At 38.3% G+C, this 19,565-nt stretch overlaps 1 protein-coding gene across 12 annotated transcripts in view; it reads left to right on the top strand.

Annotated features, from left to right (window-relative positions):
• Positions 1 to 19,565, top strand: part of SGK3 (serum/glucocorticoid regulated kinase family member 3) — a 173,057-nt gene that overhangs the window by 44,249 nt on the left and 109,243 nt on the right. Inside the window, exon 1 of one of the 12 annotated variants that reach the window (XM_054512579.1) lies at positions 54 to 241. The exons of the other annotated variants lie outside the window; for them this stretch is intronic. The gene's annotated coding sequence lies outside the window, so the exon portion shown is untranslated. Of the gene's footprint in view, positions 1 to 53; positions 242 to 19,565 lie in introns of those variants that run through there. 12 annotated transcript variants of the gene reach the window in all.

Genomic DNA, 19,565 nt, shown 5'->3' with positions numbered 1-19,565 from the left:
TCTCAAATTTTCTAAATGTTTTTTTTATTTTATTTTATTTATTTATTTGACAGAGAGAGACACAGCGAGAGAGGGAACACAAGCAGGGGGAGTGGGAGAGGGAGAAGCAGGCTTCCCGCGGAGCAGGGAGCCCGATGCGGGGCTCAATCCCAGGACCCTGGGATCATGACCTGAGCTGAAGGCAGACGCCTAACGACTGAGCCACCCAGGCACCCCCTAAATGTTATTTTTAATTACAAAGGTATGCATGCCCTTAAATTCAAGCAACTGAGAAATATGTTAAGTAAAAAAATGAGTCCTCTCCACTCTAATCTTACCCACAAAGATAACCACTCTCAATTTTTATATCCTTATAGACTTTTCCTCATGTTTATATAAATTTGTATATCTATAAATATATGTTGAGGTTTTGTATTGTTTTTAAAGATTTTGTTTATTTGTCAGAGAGAGAGTGTGTGTGAGCACAAGCAGCAGGGAGCAGCAGGCAGAGGGAGAAGCAGGCTCCCTGCTGAGCAAGGAGCCAGATGTGGGACTAGATCCCAGGACTCTGGGATCATGACCTGAGCTGGATGCAGATGCTTAACCAACTGAGCCACCCAGGCATCCTGTGTACATTGAGTTTTTTTTAAATGGGAATCATTCTACCCAATTTGTTCTTTTGTTTCTTGTTTAACACTTTATTGTGTACATCTGTAGATCTACATAAATTTTGACAGCTAGTGTTCCACTTCATAGCTAATAACTTATCCATTTTCTAGCTCCATTACTTCTATGTTCTCTCTTTTGTGTCTTTTAAAATATATTTAAATCACCAAAGTAATACATTTTTTTCCAAGAAAAATTTAAAGAAAAAGAAACTAAGAATCACCAATAAATCTACCATCCATTAATAATCACTATTAGTATTTTAGAGTACATCTTTCTAAACTTCTGTGTGTATCCATATTTTCAATGCCATTTAAAAAATTTCTCTTATACAGGCTTGCTTTGTTGGCTAGAGAATCATGTTTATGTAGCCAACCAACATCATGGATTCTATGCATGTTTGAACCAGTTATTTTACAGTTTCCTGGCCACCAGCCATACCCTAAACCTGGATAACACTCATGGAAATTTATACTACTGCTCATCAAGGGGATGAGGTGAGGGTAATGGGTGGACTGATAAATCCATCCAGATCAGCATAAATCCTTCTAATGGAGGTCAGTCAATACTTGTATTTTAAGCACATCCTAAATACAAGATGTTTAAGAAGAGAGACGATGGAATACCCACATGTGATTGTGATCACTGCAGGAGAAGCAGAAGTAATGGATTTGATCCAAGGAAAAGTGTTAAATTCAGTTAAAAATGAGAAGAGCTGAACTTTAGATGTTTTGAAACAGTCTCCTAATGATAAGCACATGGTTTGGAGTCCTTGGTTTAACAAAGCTCCCACCAATGGTAGGAGTAGATGACCTTGAAGTTCCTTGTGATCCTATTCTATTATAGCCTGTCTCAGAGTTAGTGGCTTAGTATAATTTCATGCATACAACTGCCTAGTTGCATACTAACTCCACCAGTCTTTCCAGACAGCACCCGTCCAGGCAAGCATCTCTCCACCCACCGAGCACGTCCAGAGCTATCTCCCACACGTTCCTCCTATGTCCCCTTGCTGCCTTTCCCCCTTTCTGAACGTTTAGTAGCCTTTTGACCTTTTTCTTTTTCCCTTTTCTTACAGCTTTTGCTTTAAGGAAATTTCTGTTCTTTCTCCATCCCACTCTCTTCATTTTGGTCTTGAGCAAAAAGGTACTAATCATGGTGATACAGTTAAGAACAAGCCTTTAATAAGGGAAAGGAAAGCTTTTAGTTTGGGAGGCAAGGTAGACATTATAAAGAATAGTGGTTTCAACCTTCAAAGCCCTTGAGAATACCCAGTAATTCCTTTCAAAATTTCCACAGACGTCTCCACCCACCTCCTCTTCTGTAAATAAGCTGGTTTTCCTTAAGCATTGGCATGTGTAATACAATTTAAAACTGTTTATAATGGGGGGGAGAGTTCATGTTATTGCAGTAGCATTGTTTTGTGCTACTTTTTCCCCATTGAAGATGTTAGCTATGTTATGGATTGAATAGACTGTTTTAGATAAGCTGACTCTTCCCTTCAGAAAATACATCTAGTTCTAGATATCTGGTTTAAAGCAATCTCTTTGGTTTTAAGTAAGTTGAAGACTAAGAAGGCTATTTTAGATTAAAGGTTAGTAATCTTTGAGAAGTGGTATGTCAAGATTCCAAACCCTTTCCTTTCAGATTTTCATCAGCTGAGATAGACATTAGTGAGAAGCATAGATCAGCCTTTCATCCTTAGGAGTCAGAGAAGAAGCAATACTGGTTGCAAGAATGTTAGGTTGCCCCTGGAGACTCTCTCAAGTCAGGCCCAGGTAGCTGGCTTCATGTCAACATAGCTCACCTGTAAAGGTGCTTTGGCCAGACGGCTTGAGGAGCTTCACACCAAGACAATAGCTGCTTAAGCTACACTGAGAGTAAAGGCCTATTTTTTTCATAAATATTAATGAAAAAGGTTTTGAAAAGACATTTTTATTCAGCTTTCAAACAACATGATGCTAAAATTGATGCTGGCTTAAGCATGAAAGTTCTATATCATGCACTTATTTGAACGGGATTGGTAAACATTTAGAAATTAAGACTTTGCCATAATTTTAAAAAATTGTTCTTATTTTTGTAGTTCTTTGTGTACATAGTTGGTATTTAATCCATTCTGACATAAATAGCTCTCTTTTCTGATTGATCTCCTGTTACCCCTACTCTCTCTTCTCATGAATATTTGGTTAAAGTTTTTTTGTCTGTAAGGGAGTGATTTCTTTTTAATTAATGAAAGATAAGACACTCAAATGTCTTAGCAGAGAACATTTTTAAAGAGATTTATAAGACTAAGCTACCTTTTCTCCTTGAGTTTTGTTTCCTCCTTTAGATTTCCTTGATTTCTGCTTCCCACTGATATTAACATCATTTATGTTTCGCCTTTTAAAGGTCCACTCATGTATGAACAAAAGTCCCTGTCCTATTGAATTTATTTGTTGCTTTCATTGGATATTTAGGATTAAAAATTTGCCTTTGGGGGGATGCCTGGATGGCTCAGTCGGTTAGGTGTCTGCCTTCAGCTCAGGTCATGATCCCAGGGTCCTGGGATCCGGTTCCACATCCGGCTCCCTGCTTCTCCTTCTGCCTGCTGCTCCCCCTGCTTGTGCTCGCCGTCTCTCTCTCTCGCTGACAAATAAATAAAATATTTTTTAAAAATTTGCCTTTGGGATGCAGGATGGTATTGATAAATTGCTACTTTTGTGTAGAAAAATAAGGAAAGAAAAAGGATATATTTTTGCTTTGCTTGTCTAAGCATAGAGAGACTCTGGAAGGCTACTAAGAATTTTTTTTTTTTAAGATTTTATTTATTTGACAGAGATAGTGAGAGCAGGAACACAAGCAGGGGGAGTGGGAGAGGGAGAAGCAGACTTCCCGCTGAGCAGGGAGCCCAATGATGGGCTCAATCCCAGGACCCTAGGATCATGACCTGAGCCGAAGGCAGACGCTTAACGACTGAGCCACCCAGGCACCCCAAGGCTACTAAGAAATTAACAGTGTTTATCTATTTGGCATTGGGTGGCGAGAGCTGGGTGGGTAGGGACACGGGTCAAAGCAGACTTTTCACTATGTCTTTTTTATATTTTCTTGGTTTGAACCATATCAATATGTAACCCATTGTAAAAATCATTTTAAAAATCATGTCTATTGGTTTCCTGACTTTTATAGAAAATAAATCTGTCCTTTTCTATTTTCCCTTTTCCATATGTCTTTAAGAAAGTTGTTTTATTTTTTCCAATAACATGATTTTATATATTTTATTTATTTTTTTAAAGTTTTATTTTAATTCCAGTTAGCATACAGTGTTATATTCATTTCAGGTGTACAATATAGTGATTCAGCAATTTTATACATTACTCACTGCTCGTCATGACACGTGTACTCTTTAGTTCCCATCACCTATTTAACCCACCCTCCACCCACCTTCCTTCTGGTAACCACCTCTGTAGTTAAGAGTCTGTTTTTTGATTTCTCTCTCTCTCTCTCAAAAGTTGTTGTTTTAAATCTTTTTAAAATAATCCTTGTGTAGTCTAGTTTCAAAGGACTAGCAGTATTTTTTGGGAATCTTGACCTGTTCCCTTCTGTTTTCTCAAGTGCGGTGTCTTAAGATTCAGTATGAAGCCTTCTCTTTTTTTTTTTTTTTTTAAGATTTTATTAATTTATTTGATAGAGATAGTGAGAGCAGGAACACAAGCAGGAGGAGTGGGAGAGGAAGAAGCAGACTTCCCGTGGAGCAGGGAGCCTGATGCGGGGCTCAATCCCAGGACCCTGGGATCATGACCTGAGCCGAAGGCAGACGCTTAACGACTGAGCCACCCAGGTGCCCCAGTATGAAGCCTTCTCTTAAGAAATTCTAATACTGCAAATACAGCCAAGCCTAAAGTTCTTGTTGGCTTATTTGATGAATCACTTAACTGAAATTGTCTGCAATATTCTGCCAACTGGATACTCAGTTGTTTCCTAATAAAACTGCCAGACAGTAACAACATAATTAATGCAAAGTTAGTTGATTTTTCCCCCCCATGGTATCTTGTATCTTATCATCATGGTTATAATTTACCTACTTAAGAGTATATTAGTTTGAAACTTGTAGAAAATAAAGGTTGGTTTCCTTTAATATTAAATAATACTGCCCTTTTTAATACACACTAAGCCAAATAGTTTCTTTCATCTGGACTTTTGTAGTTTTTGTCATTTGTGACCTGTATTTTACTTTGTGGAGAGCAAAGAGAAATGAACTAATATTTGTTGAGGGGCGCCTGGGTGGCTCAGTGGGTTAAGCATCTGCCTTCGGCTCAGGTCATGATCCCAGGGTCCTGGGATCGAGTCCCGTGTTGGGTTCCCTGCTCCACAGGGAGTCTGCTTCTCCCTCTGCCTCTGCCCCTTCCCCTGCATATGCTCTCCCCTCCCTCTGTCAAATAAATAAATAAAATCTTAAAAAAAAAGAGAACTAATATTTGTTGAGTATCTACCACATACTAGGTACTTTAAGACATTATTATTTTATAAAGATTTATTTATTTATTTGAGAGAGAGAGTGATTGCGTGCAAGCAGAGGGAGGGGCAAAGGGAGAGGGAGACAAGCAGACTCCGTGCTAAGCAGAGCTGGACAGCACATGGCCCTATCCCAGGACCCTGAGATCATGACCTGAGCTGAAATCAAGAGTCTGAAGCTTAACCAATTGAGCCACCCAGGCACCCAAGACATTATTTTACTAAATGTTCAGAATAACTCTGGGGAGTAGGTGAGTAGTTTTATTTTACAGATGAGCAAATTGGGGCTCAGTGAGGTTTTGAAGGGAGCTGTATGCAGGCAACACAGGGCAGAGCTGATCTGAACATTTCTACCTGGATTTATTAGGAGGTCTCCTATGCCTTTGAGGAGTGGGTAAAGGCTGACTCGGCTTAAACCCCTCATCTGAAAGAACTGGCAGAATTGATTTACAGATAACTCAGATTACCATCTGCTGTTGAGGTAGTGGTTAGATGAGTTTGAGGACTGGCTTTTCAGTTTTACCTTATTATTCTGAGATTACATTGTTTTAATTTAGTAACTGGTGCCAGACTTCAAGAAGAAAGCTGACTGAAAATGTTTTAAATATCACATATTTCTTGCTTAATAGAAAAGGGCTTAAAATTCTAAATTTAATTACTGAATGGGTTAAATTCTGAATATATAGGGTTTGAATGTCTTATGTTAGTATCTGCAGAGGTGTTAAACTTGTACTATTAGCAACCAATGCCCAGTGAACTTTGCCAACTCTAACAAATGCTGTTGTCATGCTCTTGTCTAAAATCACTTGAAGATGATACTTAGCACCACTTATATAAATCTGGAGATAAAGCCATCAGCAGGTACAGTCTATCATGATGATGATCTTTGATGGATGTTAGCTAATGTAGGTATATCATGTGTCTTGGCTGTTACTGGGATGAGCTCCTGTTTAACCAAGTAAGAATGAAAGAACATTTTATGTCTCAATTCATATTATTCCATTATCTAACGTATTTATGTTCTGGGCAAAGATGGTAAGAAAGATATTGAGGAAATTCAAGTGATTAGAAAATTTTAAAAGGAAATAAAAGGTCACAGTGAATGAAGAGGACAGAATAAACCCATCCTCAACATACTCTGGAATCTGTTACACTTAATACTTTAAAAATTTTTTTAAATCTTTATATACTTTCCCCATTGAATTATCTTGGCATCCATGTAAAAAATCAACTGACCACAAATGTAAAGGTATATTTCTGCACTCTCATTTTTATTCTTTTTTTTTTTTTTTTTTTAAGATTTTATTTATTTGACAGAGACACAGCGAGAGAAGGAACACAAGCAGGGGGAGTGGGAGAGGGAGAAGCAGGCTTCCTGCGGAGCAGGGAGCCCGATGTGGGACTCGATCCCAGGACTCTGGGATCATGACCCGAACCGAAGGCAGACGCTTAATGACTGAGCCACCCAGGTGCCCTCTCATTTTTATTCTAATACCAGTGCTACACTGTCTTAATTAGCTTAGCGTGGCTTTGTAGTAAGTTCTAAAATCAGGAAGTGTGAGTCCTCCAACTTTGTTCTTTTTCAAGATTGCACTGACTATTTTGGGGCTATTGCATTTCCATACGAATCTTAGAATCTGCTTGTCAATTTATGAAAAAATGGCAACTGGGATTTTGATAGGGATTGCATTGAATCTGTAGATCGATTTGGAGAATATTGCCATCTTAATGATATTTTGTGTTCAGATCCATGAACATGAGTTGTTTTTCTATTTACTAAGATCTTTTCTAGTTTTTCAACAATGTTTTATAGTTCTCAGTGTAAGTCTTGTGCTTCTTTTGTCAAAATTTATTCCTAAATATTTTATTCTTTTTGATACTGTTGTAAATGGAATTGTTTTCTTAATTCATTTTGTTTGCTCATTGCTACTGTAGAGAAATACAAGTGATTTTTTTTTACTGAGGTATAATTGACTTAATGTTTTATTAGTACAATTGGTTTTTTTTTTTTTTTAAGATTTTATTTATGGGGTGCTTGGGTGGCTCAGTCAGTTAAGCGTCTGCCTTCGGCTCAGGTCATGACCCCAGGGTTCTGGAATTGAGCCCGCATCGGGCTCCCTGCTCAGTGGGCAGCCTGCTTCTCCCTCTCCCTCTGCTGCTCCCCCTGCTTGTGTTCTCTCTCTCTATATATAAAATCTTAAAGATTTTATTTATTTATTTGACAGAGAAAGAGAGAGTGAGAGAGAGCACAAGCAGGGGGAGAGGCAGAGGGAGAGAGACAAGCAGACTCCCTGCTGAGCAAGGAGCCTGACGCGGGACTTGATCCCAGGACCCTGGGATCATGCCTTGGGCTGAAGGCAGACGCTTAACTGACTGAGCCACCAAGGCACCCAGTACAATTGATTTTTATTTTTTTAAAGATTTTATTTATTTGACAGAGAGAGACACAGCGAGAGATGGAACACAAGCAGGGGGAGTGGGAGAGGGAGAAGCAGGCTTCCCACTGAGCAATTCCTCTTCCCGCTGAGCAGGGAGCCCAACTCTGGCTCAGTCCCAGGACCCTGGGATCATGACCTGAGCTGAAGGCAACTGTTTAACCAACTGAGCCACCAAGGTGCCCCATGATTTTTAAATATTGACCTTGTATTTTTTTTTTTAAAGATTTTATTTATTTGCTAGAGAGAGAGAGAGCGTGGGTGAGAGTGAGCGAGAGTACGAGCAGGGGGAGCTGCAGGCAGAGGGAGAAGCAGGCTCCCTGCTGAGCAAGGAGCCCGATGTGGGACTTGATCCCAGGACCCTGAGATCATGACCTGAGCCGAAGGCAGCCACTTAACCGACTGAGCCACCCAGGCGTCCCTGACCTTGTATTTTTAATCTTGCTGAATTTACATATTAGTTTGAGTAGTTTTTTGGTGGATTCATTAGGATTTTCTATATACAAGATCATATTATCTGCACATAGAGATAGTTTTACTTCTTCCTTATCAATCTAAATGCCTTTTATAATTTTTTCTTTCCTAATTGCTCTGGCTACAACCTCCACTACAATGTTGAACGGAGGTGAAGAGAGCCGATATCCTTGTCTTCTTCCTGATAACAGGGGAAGAGCATTTAGTCTTTCATCATTATATGTGATGTTAGCTGTGGGTTTTTTGTAGATGCCCTTTATTAGCTTGAGGAAATTTTCTTCTTAATTTGCTATGATTTTATTATTAGAGTGTTAGATTTTTTAAGTGCCTTTTCTGTCTCTATTGAGATGATTGTGTAGTTTCTGTCCTTTATTTTGTTAATACAGTATATTACATTTGATTGGTATTCAGATGTTAATCCAACTTTACATTCCTGGAATAAATCACATTTGGTCATGGTATATAATCCTTTTTATATGTTGCTGGATTTGGTTTGCTGGTATTTTGTTGAGGATTTTTGCACCTATATTGATCTATAATTTTCTTGTGATATCTTTATTTGGTTTTGGTGTCAGGGTAATACTGGCCTCCCTGAATGAATTCCTTCCTCTTCTTTTTCTTGAGAGGGGTGAGATTTTATGAAAGATTAATATTAATTTTTCTTTAGCTGGACCTTGGCTTTTATTTGTGGGAAATTTTGATTACTAATTCAATTTCTTGTTACATATCTATTTAGATAGTTTCTATTTCTTTAGTTTGGTAGTTTTTTCCTTCTACAAATTTGTCCATTTCATCTAGGTCATCTAATTTGTTGATGTGCAACTGTTCATAGCATTCCCTTAAAATCCTTTTTACTTCTGTGAGATTTTTAGTGATGTTCCCATTCATTCCTTATTTTAGTGATGAATCTTCTTTCTTCTTGATCAGTATGGCTAACGGCTTGCCAACCTTGTTAATTAGTTTTCAAAGAACCAACTTTTCATTTTCTCTATTGTTTTGCAATTCACTATTTCATTGATTTCTACTCTAATCATTATGGCTTCCTTCCTTTTGCTTGCTTTGGGTTTACCTTGCTCTTCTTTTTCTAGTCTCTTAAGGTGGGAGGTTAAGCTGTTGATTTTTAGATCTTCCTCTTTTAAAGTAGGCATTCACAGTTACACAGTTCCCCCCAAACACTATATTAGCTGAATTCTAGAAGGCTTGGTTTTTTGTGTTTTCATTTTCATTTATCTGAAAGTATTTCCTAATTTCCCTTGTGATTTCTTTTTTTTTTCCCTTGTGATTTCTTCTTTGACCCCTTGGTTATGTAAGAATGTGTTGTTTAATTTCCACATATTTGTGAATTTGCTGAATTTCCTCTCTTTCTAATTTCAATCCATTGTTGTCTGAGAACATATTTGGTATGATTTCTGTCTCTTTAAATTTAGTGAGGCCTTCTTATGGCCTAATATGTGGGCTTTCCTAGAGAATGTTTCATGTGTACATGAGAAGATTGTGTATTTTGCTCCTGTTGGTAGGACTGTTCTATAAATATCTATTAGGTCTTACTGGTTTATAGTGTTCTTCATGTCTTCTCCTTCCTTATTGATCTTCTGCTTAGATACTCCTCTTAATAATACTTTTAAGGCATTATTTTAACGTTTCATTTTATTATAAATATAAAAACTTACTATCAAGATAAAAGACACAAATGTGAACTTATAATGTTTAGTGGGCTATTTAAACAAAATTAAAATAAAAAATTATTTACTTTCATTACTTTTTAATATTAAAATTTAAATGTAACTTAAGTTCAGTGATATTTTCTCAGGTCCATGATTCTTTTGTGTCTATGTGATAGGATTTGTTAATAAAGGGCACTAAAATAGTTTTTTCAAACAGTATTGACACTCATGTCATCTCAAATGAATCAACACTCTTGTTTTTTTTTAAAGATTTTATTTTTTTATTTGACAGAGAGACACAACCAGAGAGGGAACACAAGTAGGGGGAGTGGGAGAGAGAGAAGCAGGCTTCCCCCGGCTCAGGGAGCCTGTTGTGGGGCTCGATGCAGGGCTTGGTCCCAGGACCCTGGGATCATGACCTGAGCCAAAGGCAGACGCTTAATGACTGAGCCACCCAGGCGCCCCTGAATCAACACTCTTATTTGATCAACTACCTGTTAGGAAGTATGAGTTTACTTGCTAACATGTGGTGGAGGTGACAGCTCTAAAAAATGTAACAAATAGCACCACATTTTACACTAACCAGAATTGGTGAGTAGTTGAATTTTATTTTTCATTTTCTCTCTTTTTTTAAAAGATTTTATTTTATTTGAGAGAGAGAGCACAAGCAGGGGGTGGGACAGAGGGAGTAGTAGATCTCAGGACCCAAGCCAAAGGCAGCCACTTAACTGAGCCACCCAGGCACCCCTTATTTTTCATTTTCAATGGTCCCATTATTTGATCTAGACCTACACAAATTCTATAAAATCCACATTTCAAAATTTGCAGTGGTAGAAAGGCCATGTGAAATTCAGTTAATAGAGGCAATTTAAAATATATCAATATATGAATACCAGTAAATTCTTTTCCTCAACTAAAAATACTTGGACATTTAAGTACCATGTGTTTGTGAAGACAATATAATTTTACTTTGCCCTGTAGCATATATAGAAATTATAATTATAATGCACTTTAAAAATAGACTGTTGTTTTGAGATTATACAAAAGCAAATACCCACATTTTAGTGTGTTTTTTTTTTTTAAACTGTAGTTAGAATGATCTCTGATTTAATGAATCCTGTCATCTTACAGTGACCATTTTGGAAGGCCCTTTGGCCTAGGTAAATACAGGGTGTGGGCCAGGGGTGCCTGGGTAGCTGAGTTGGTTAAGTGGTTGCCTTGGGCTCAGGTCATGATCTCAGGGTCCTGAGATCGAGTCCCACATCGGGCTCCTTGCTCAGCAGGGATCCTGCTTCTCCCTCTTCCTCCTCCCCTTCCTGTTTGTTCCCACTCTCTGTCTCTCTCAAATAAATAAATAAAATCTTTAAGAAAAAAATGGGTGTGGGCCAGAATGTAGAGGAAAAATTCTACATCGTTTCTAGATTATCCAGATTTTTGGATTATCAGAGGCAACAGCAGTTTAGGAGAAAGCATAGATTGGAGAACAAACAAAGAGTAGCTACAGAAGAATGAAAAAGAATGTGATACGGAAACAATATAGAAGTGGGTGAAGGAGGAGGGTAGGTAGCTACAGAAGTCTTTATAGGTCCTTGGCAAAGAAGCCAGTACACAGACATGAGTTCGTAAGTTTTCTAAATCTTTATCTACCTCCGAGAGGGAAATTTCTGAGAGCGAAGTGTGTCGTTGGAACACATCCTCTTAAGTAGTGTAGTTATTGCAGTAATTGAATTTCCTCTTTCCATTTAGATCATGTGGCAATATTCTCTGTTGGCAACACTAAATGTCTAAGTAGTGAATGTAAGAGTTTTGTTAAGTGTTTTAAAAATCTTATGAGCTAACTTAGAAAAGTGATGATGGGTGTAAAAATGCTTGGCATAGTAAAGGGCACAAAGTAGGAATGTGATAAATGCTGGCTGATAATAACCTATCGATAATATTCTATAATACTTAATAGCGTTGTCTAGGGAATTTAGAAAGCCCAAGTTATAGTGTTAGATCTGCCACTAACTTATTAAGGGATCCTTAGCAAGCCACTTGATTTTCTTGGATTATAAATTACTCAAATTTCCTTCTACCTTTAAAATTCTATGATTCTGTTAAATCCACATAGAAAAAAACAGCTTTAAATAAAGATTATTATTTTAATAGAGATGGAAGTTTTGTTGTTGTTCTCAACTTCTACAATTTTAACTAGGGTACACTCCATGAATAAGATTCTTTATAGCATTATCTAAAGCCAACCACTGATTTATTTGAAAACAAAGGGTTTCTTTACAGTGTCATTTAGCCTGGCTTTGCCATGAATCCAAGAATTATTCTACACTAATCAGAGAACAGTAATTCAGTTGTACTTAAATTTAGAGTTCCACACAGCCATTCATGAGAGATGAATTGAGGTGAACAAGTACTTCTAACTTAATTTGCAAAAGTTCTAAAATGTACAGGTGGAATGCACTGTAGAAAAGTGAGAAGTGAAAAGTAGATTGGAAGTGTGGCTCAGATCATGCAAAACTGTTGGAGAAACGATTGCTGCTTTTTGTTATATTTTCTGATCTGCGTGATTTCTAGCAAAAAATTAGTGATAATGTAAATTTTAGGAGCATTTTTACCATTTTGAAATATTGATGTATGGTGTGGCTGTTAGATAATGAATTGGTATGGTCGGTTGTTTTTATTTTAAAAGGAAGCCAGTACCTGTGGAATCATATTCATGTAGTTGTGAAGGAAAAAACCGTTGCTTTCCTTTACATGCAATACTCTGAACAATTCTGTACTCTGGTCATAAATGTGTGGTAGTTTTTCAGCACACCAAGCAATTCTGAGACACCAGCTGGGTGTCTTAAAATTTAACTCAATCCTGACACTGCCTATCTGGAGATCCCACCGATTCAGAGCTCAGTTCTATAGAACTGTTGTCCCCACCCCCTTCAGCCAACAATTGCAAGGCCAGGTTGTTACCTGTTCTTTGGACCAACAGGTATACTTAATTTCCCATGACTCCCTCCTCATGTTTGATTAATTTGCCGGGGTGGCTCACAGAATTCAGAAGAAAAGTTTACTTACTACATTGCCAGTTTATTATAAAGGCATATAACTCAGGAACAACCAGTTGGAAGAGATGCATAGAACATGGTATGTGGAAGGGATGAGGGGTGCCCTCAGTCAGGGCTGCACCACTCTCCTCACACCTTGTGTACCAATTTGGAAACTCTCTGAATCCTGTCCTTCTGGTTTTCTATGGAGGCTTCATTATGTAGGTATGGTTGATGAAGTCATTGGCCATTGGTGGTTCTATTAAATCTGTATAGAATTTATTTGAACTCCAGCCCCGTTCCCTTCCCCAGAGGTGGGGGGTGGGTGTGTAGGTGGGACTGAAATTTCCAACCCTCTGATCTAATCAGATTGGTTCCCCTGGCAACCAGTCCCTATCCTTATATTACCTTGGGGTTTTCGAAAATTCACCTCATTAACATAAACTCAGGTGTGATTGAAACAGGCTTATTATATGAATGACGAAAGACACCTGTTTCATCTTTATTGTTTTTAACACAGGATTTTAGGAGCTCTGCCAGAAACTGAGGAAGACCAGATATATGTATTTCTTAATATAAACCACAATATCACTGTAGTATACTGTTTGGTTTTAGGAGACAAATTATGCTCTGAGACTGAGTTTGTCTTTACCAGTGTGAAAATTAATAATGGGAAACCTCACTAAAATGGGTCAGGAGGTTCGGCAGGCAGAGCTCTCACACCTTACTACTCGTAGGCAACTGCAGACCCAACAGAAAGAGATGCACCTTGCAGGTGGATACTACTTTACTACCTCAGCAGAAGGAAGAAAGACTTACCCTATCTCACGCTCACCCAACAGCCCAGCCAGTGAAAATCCACTATACTTCCAGCTCCCGGTTTACTCCAATGGATTTTTTGTTTATAACTGCCTTCCCAACTTACCCCCCTTCTCTATAAAAGAACCTACTACTCCTTTGTTCTCTGGACTTGCCTATGGTTTTGCTGCAGCTTGCTTGTCCGGGATTGCAATTCTTTTTTATTCCCGAATAAACCCATCTTTTGCTGGTAAAATAACTGGATGTTTTATTTTTAAGGTCAACACCAGCCATTTATTTCTTGCAGGTTCGCTGTAGGCATTTCATAAGCCAGTAGCATACAGGATAATGTCTCTTACTAAGTCAATAAAGAAATAAACTCCAAACCAATGATAGATCAGAAATTACATTATTGTTCCAGGCAAGGGGAGATGAAAGAAATAAAGTCCAAATTTAGTTGAGGTATACCTTTATATAGTTGGTACTCAGAGAGCTCAGCCAACCGAGAGCTGACATTAAGCAGCCAGAGCAAAAGTAAAAGTCCTTTGTTGCCGGAGCATGTTGATAAGGAACAACGGCACTGATGTTGGTGGGAAAGATGTTCTTCCTGGGGCCCCTGTGAGTTTCACCACTGTCGGTAAGAGCGGCCTTTCCTGCACCAGGACCCACCAGCTCACCAGGTTTTGGGAGATCTATTTAGATCAGCAAATAGCCTTGCCAGACTGAATACTCACAGATAGTCCTCACAGACTCTCTGTGTTTATAATCTAAATGTCCCCTTGCCATAGTTGCTGCTTCATATGTTTTATTGATAAGCCCCAAGCAAGGCCCTCAGCAGCTGTGCTACGGAGTGCTTATCAACAATAATGGATGAGATGATGAAATTCTGACATAACTTACTTCACTCTTACATCAAAACAGCTTTACTCTTAAGAACAGTGTCATTCAACAGCAGTTAAGAACAGTCATAAACAAGTAGATCTGAAATCCTATCAAGCCAATATACAACATTCTTGTTTAAGAATTGTTAACATCATGAGAACCAAAACAATTTTTTCCACTTCCATTAAGAGAATACAGTACACTTTAAATACCTATGTAATCTTTAGTGGAAAACCCAGGAGGCAAGCCATTCAAATGTACTGTGGGTTTTTTCTTTTTTTAAATCTTGAACTCTTCCTATTGAAGTTCATTTATTATAATTCTGTGTACATTGCCTTAAGTTCAGTTTTAAAAGGAGGGAAAACAAGTTACAAAACACTAAGGTAATTGATGGTGGTTATGAGTCATTATGGTTTATTGTGCAAGTATGTACAGTAGTAGAAGGATCCATCAGGCACAGCTCTCTTAAAATGACAGATTCATCAAATCCTCCGTGAAAAGGCTCCTGTATATAGTTAATGGAATTCTCTTCTCATGGACTTTCTAATCATTAAAATATAAAATTTGGGTCACTTGGAGAAGGTTCTGGATAAGTGACTGTTGAAGACTATATTAATTTGTTGGTCAGCATTTGTTCTTAAGCCTTTCTAGGACCCACAAGATCTAGCCCTATCCTGGAGGACAGTATTGACTTTCAGACTTTATACAGGTAGAAAGCACAGAGTACTTTCTCTTTCATCTGAGGTAGTTAGCCATAGACTTAACATCTTGTGCTTAAAAAGCTATTTTCTTTTATTTTAACATCTGTTGTTGAAGTTTACCACTCAGGCTTCAATTTTAATGTTTCTCTTTCATAATTAAAGCAGAATGAATCTTTGGACTGTGGCATTTAATAGAACCTTTATTCAAACTTTTACATAGTCATATGTAAAAACAGAATACTTCTTTAAAATGTATATAAGATGGTTACAAATGGAATGAATGTCAATGACAGGCATGTTATGCATAGAAGTAGCAGGTTGCCTTGGGTGACTCATTTTTTTCAGCTTCTTTGAGAATTATACTTAAATGTGGTTAAGAATGGGCATTTGGAGGCACCTGGCTCAGTTAGTTAAGCATCCGATTCTTAGCTTTGGCTCAGATCATGATCTCAGGGTCATAAAATCGAGCCCTGCATTGGGCTCCATGCTCAGCTCAGAGTCTGCTTGAGATTCTCTCCCCCACCCACCCACCCTCTCAAATAAGTAAATAAGTAAATCTTAAAAAAGGGGGGGGGCACCTGGGTGGCTCGGTCGTTAAGCGTCTGCCTTCGGCTCAGGTCATGATCCCAGGGTCCTGGGATCGAGTCCCACGTTGGGCTCCCTGCTCCACAGGAAGCCTGCTTCTCCCTTTCCCACCCACGCCAACCCCGGCTTGTGTTCCCTCTCTCGCTCTCTCTCTATATATATCAAAATAAATAAATAAAATCTTTAAAAAATAAAAAAAAAGAATGGGCTTTCTGGACTTAACCCAGACCATAGTTCAAATAGTGGCTCAGCCACCACTTACAAGGTTTTCACCTGTAGAATAGGCACAGTAATAGGACATATCTCATAGGGTTGTTATTAAGTTTAAAATAAATAATACTTATGGAAAGAGCCAAGATGTCCATCAACAGATGAATGGATAAAGAAGACATGGTGTATATATATACAGTGGAATATTATGTAGCCATCAAAAAAACAAAATCTTGCCATTTGCAACGACGTGGATGGAACTAGAGGGTATTATGCTAAGCGAAATAAGTCAATCAGACAAAGACAAGTATCATATAATCTCAGTGATATGAGGAATTTGAGAAACAAGACAGAGGATCATAGGGGAAGGGAGGCAGACACTTAACCGACTGAGCCATAGGGGAAGGGAGGGAAAAACAAGATGAAACCAGAGAGGGAGACAAACCATAAGAGACTGCTAATCTCAGGAAACAAACTGAGGGTTGTTGGAGTGGAAGGGGGTGGGAGGGATGGGGTGGCTGGGTGATGGGCATTGGGGAGGGTATGTGCTATGGTGAGTGCTGTGAATTGTGTAAGACTGATGAATCACAGACCTGTACCTCTGAAACAAATGATACATTATATGTTAAAAAAAAAAAAAAGAAGAAGAAGAAGATAGTAGGAAGGGAAAAATGAAGGGAGGGAATCGGAGGGAGAGATGAACTATGGGAGACTATGGACTCTGAGAAACAAACTGAGGGTTTTAGAGGGGAGAGGGGTGGGGGGGTTAGCCCGATGATGGATATTAAGGAGGGCACATATTGCATGGGGCAGTGGGTGTTAAATGCAAACAGTGAATCATGGAACACTACATCAAAAACTAATGATGTAATGTATGGTGACTGACATAACATAAAATTAAATTAAAAAAGAAAAAATAATACTTGTAAAGCACTTAACATAATGTTTGTGATATAGTAGGTGCTCAATAAATGTCAGTAATTAATAATATACTAGTCCTCCTGTATCTGTAGGTCATAAGTTCTAAGACCTTCAATGGATCCCTGAAACCAAGGATAGTACCAAACCCTATATATATTATTTTTTTCCTATGCATACATAGATATGATGAAGCTTAATTTATAAATCAGGGACAATAAGAGATTAACAATAATTAATAATAAAATAGAACAATTACAACAATATACCATAATAAAAGTTACATGAATGTGGGCTCTCTCTCTCTGAAAATGTCTTATTGTACTATATTTGACATTCTTCTTGTAATGATGTGAGATGATCAAATGCCTATGTGATGAGATGAAGTGAGGTGAATGACGTAGGCACTGTGACATAGCATTAGGCTACTATTGATCTGAGATACATTTAAGGGTCATCTGCTTCCAGACTGCAATTGACAATGGGTAACTAAACACATGAGCAAGCAAAACCATGTGGTAAGAGGGGACTACTGTATTCTTTTTTTTTTTTAAGATTTTATTTATTTATTTGACAGAGAAAGAGAGCACACAAGCAGGCAGAGTGGCAGAGAGAAAGAGGGAGAAGCAGGCTCCCAGCTGAGCAGGGAGCCCGCTGCGGGACTCAAACCCAGGACTCTGGGATCGTAACCTGAACCAAAGGCAGACGCTTAACTGACTGAGCCACCCAGGTGCCCAGGACTACTATATTCTTAATGGATAAAATTTTATGGCTTTAATTTTGTTTCTCTTTTGTTAATTACTTAAAAGGAAGACATATACCACAACTTTTCCTTCATAAGTCCTAAGAAGCTAGGAAAGAGAGAGATCTGGAGAATGGCAAAGAAATGATTCTTCAGAGATTATTCCTGACCTAAGCTTAAAGATGATAAGCCTATTCCCCCTGTTGTGTCCCCAAGAGTCTGACTTCCAGCCCGTTGCCCTTTTTGGACTACACAAGCTCTCTGAGTGATTAGAGCTACTCCTCTGGTTTACATGCATCTTTTGTGTATGACTCCCAAATCATGGCTTCTACACTGACCTTTATCCTTTGCTATTCAAAACTGATATGTCCAATTGCCTACTACCAGATAACTAGCTTCACATAGTGATACCCTACAGGTAGTTCAAACAACATGTATAAAACAAAAGATGTCTTCTCTACCCTCCTCCTGATGTCCCATCCCCACTTTCCACTAATTTTGTCTTCCTTTTATTATCCCTATTCAACTTATGATATCCCCATCAACCTGAGAGGCATTCTAGACTTGTCTCCCTTATTGCCTACATCCTGTCATTTACAAAGTCCTCCTGATTTTACCTCCTACATATTTCTCAAGTTTGTCTCTTCAGTTCTATGTCAACTATAGCTTCTTGAGGGTTTCATCATCTCTTGCCTCTTTCTCTAGATTTCTCTAACCCCATCTTTTTTTTAAATTAATTTATTTTTTTTGATGTAGTGTTCCATGATTCATTGTTTGCGTATAACACCCAGTGCTCCATTCAATACATGCCCTCTTTAATACCCATCACCAGGCTAACCCATCCCCCCACCCCCCTCCCCTTCTAACCCCATCTTGATCTTGCCCCATCTTCATTCATTCGTATTGCTTTCAAAGTGATTTAAAGTGAAGATATGACCACTGTCGTTACTACATACAAACACCTTCTTCATTTCCTATATTATCAAATCCAAGGTTCTTAGCATGGCTTATCAGGCTCACTGTGATCTTCTTATCTCTACTTATTTACTAGCTCTTCCAGGCTCATGCTCTCAGCTCCAATAGTAATTACTTCCACACATACTATGTGTGCTTGGAATACTGATCCTCTGCTCTTCACTAACTTGTCCAATTATCAGTTCTCAGCTTAAGAGCCACCTTCTTTAGGACATCTTCCCTAACTTTCATTTTCCTTGCTATACTGTCCCCCAAAACAGAACCACTTTCCTCTCCTCTGTACCTCTCCACTATAACCTCTGGATACTTCTTTCCTAACGCACTGTTGTATTGGAATTATCTCTTGTAGCCCATCAGGAAGTCTTGAGCTCCCTGGGACAGCTTTAACAGAGTGCTTTTTTCCAGAGGTGGAAGTCACAGTAGTTATTAAAATTATTTATCAATACAGGAGTACTAATAATGTAAGAAAAGAATATGTAAGGTGACTTGGTTCTATGAAAACATTAAGTTCGGTCATTTTATGTAGATACTTGTCCAATTATACTTAAGCACCGTAGGCTCCCCTTACTACACCAGAATGCTGATATTAATGTGGCTCAGCTCTCAACAATTTGTACCCATTTCATTAAAGGTCAGGTTATAGTATATGAAGTTATTTGATTTAACATAGTACAGCTAATAGAACATAGTAGAACCTCAAAAAATGTTTATTGAGTTGATGAATACTAAACTCAATCTATATAGACTGGGCCTTTGTGGTTAATTGCTCATGTTAGTCTGGCCATCTGCTCATACTTTAAAAAACAGGCTAAAAAAATGGAGGAAAAAATACCCCCTTTCTATCTTGCATACCAGAAGAGACTAATCTTCTTAAAGCCCTCTTTTAATTGCATGCCTATCTTTCTTAACCTACAATAGCTCTTTATTAGTTCAAATCCAAACTCCTCACCTTGTCTTACCTATTCAACCTAATTTGGGGCAGCAACTTCTACAGAATCATTCTGTACAGTTAGATC

The sequence above is a fragment of the Mirounga angustirostris genome, unplaced genomic scaffold (assembly GCF_029215605.1).
Source record: "Mirounga angustirostris isolate CCGP_5_RB_7025 unplaced genomic scaffold, mMirAng1.0.hap1 SCAF_4, whole genome shotgun sequence".
NCBI lineage: Eukaryota > Metazoa > Chordata > Mammalia > Carnivora > Phocidae > Mirounga > Mirounga angustirostris.
The sequence above is the reverse complement of the archived record's forward strand: the minus strand, read 5'-3'. Positions and strand labels throughout refer to the sequence as shown.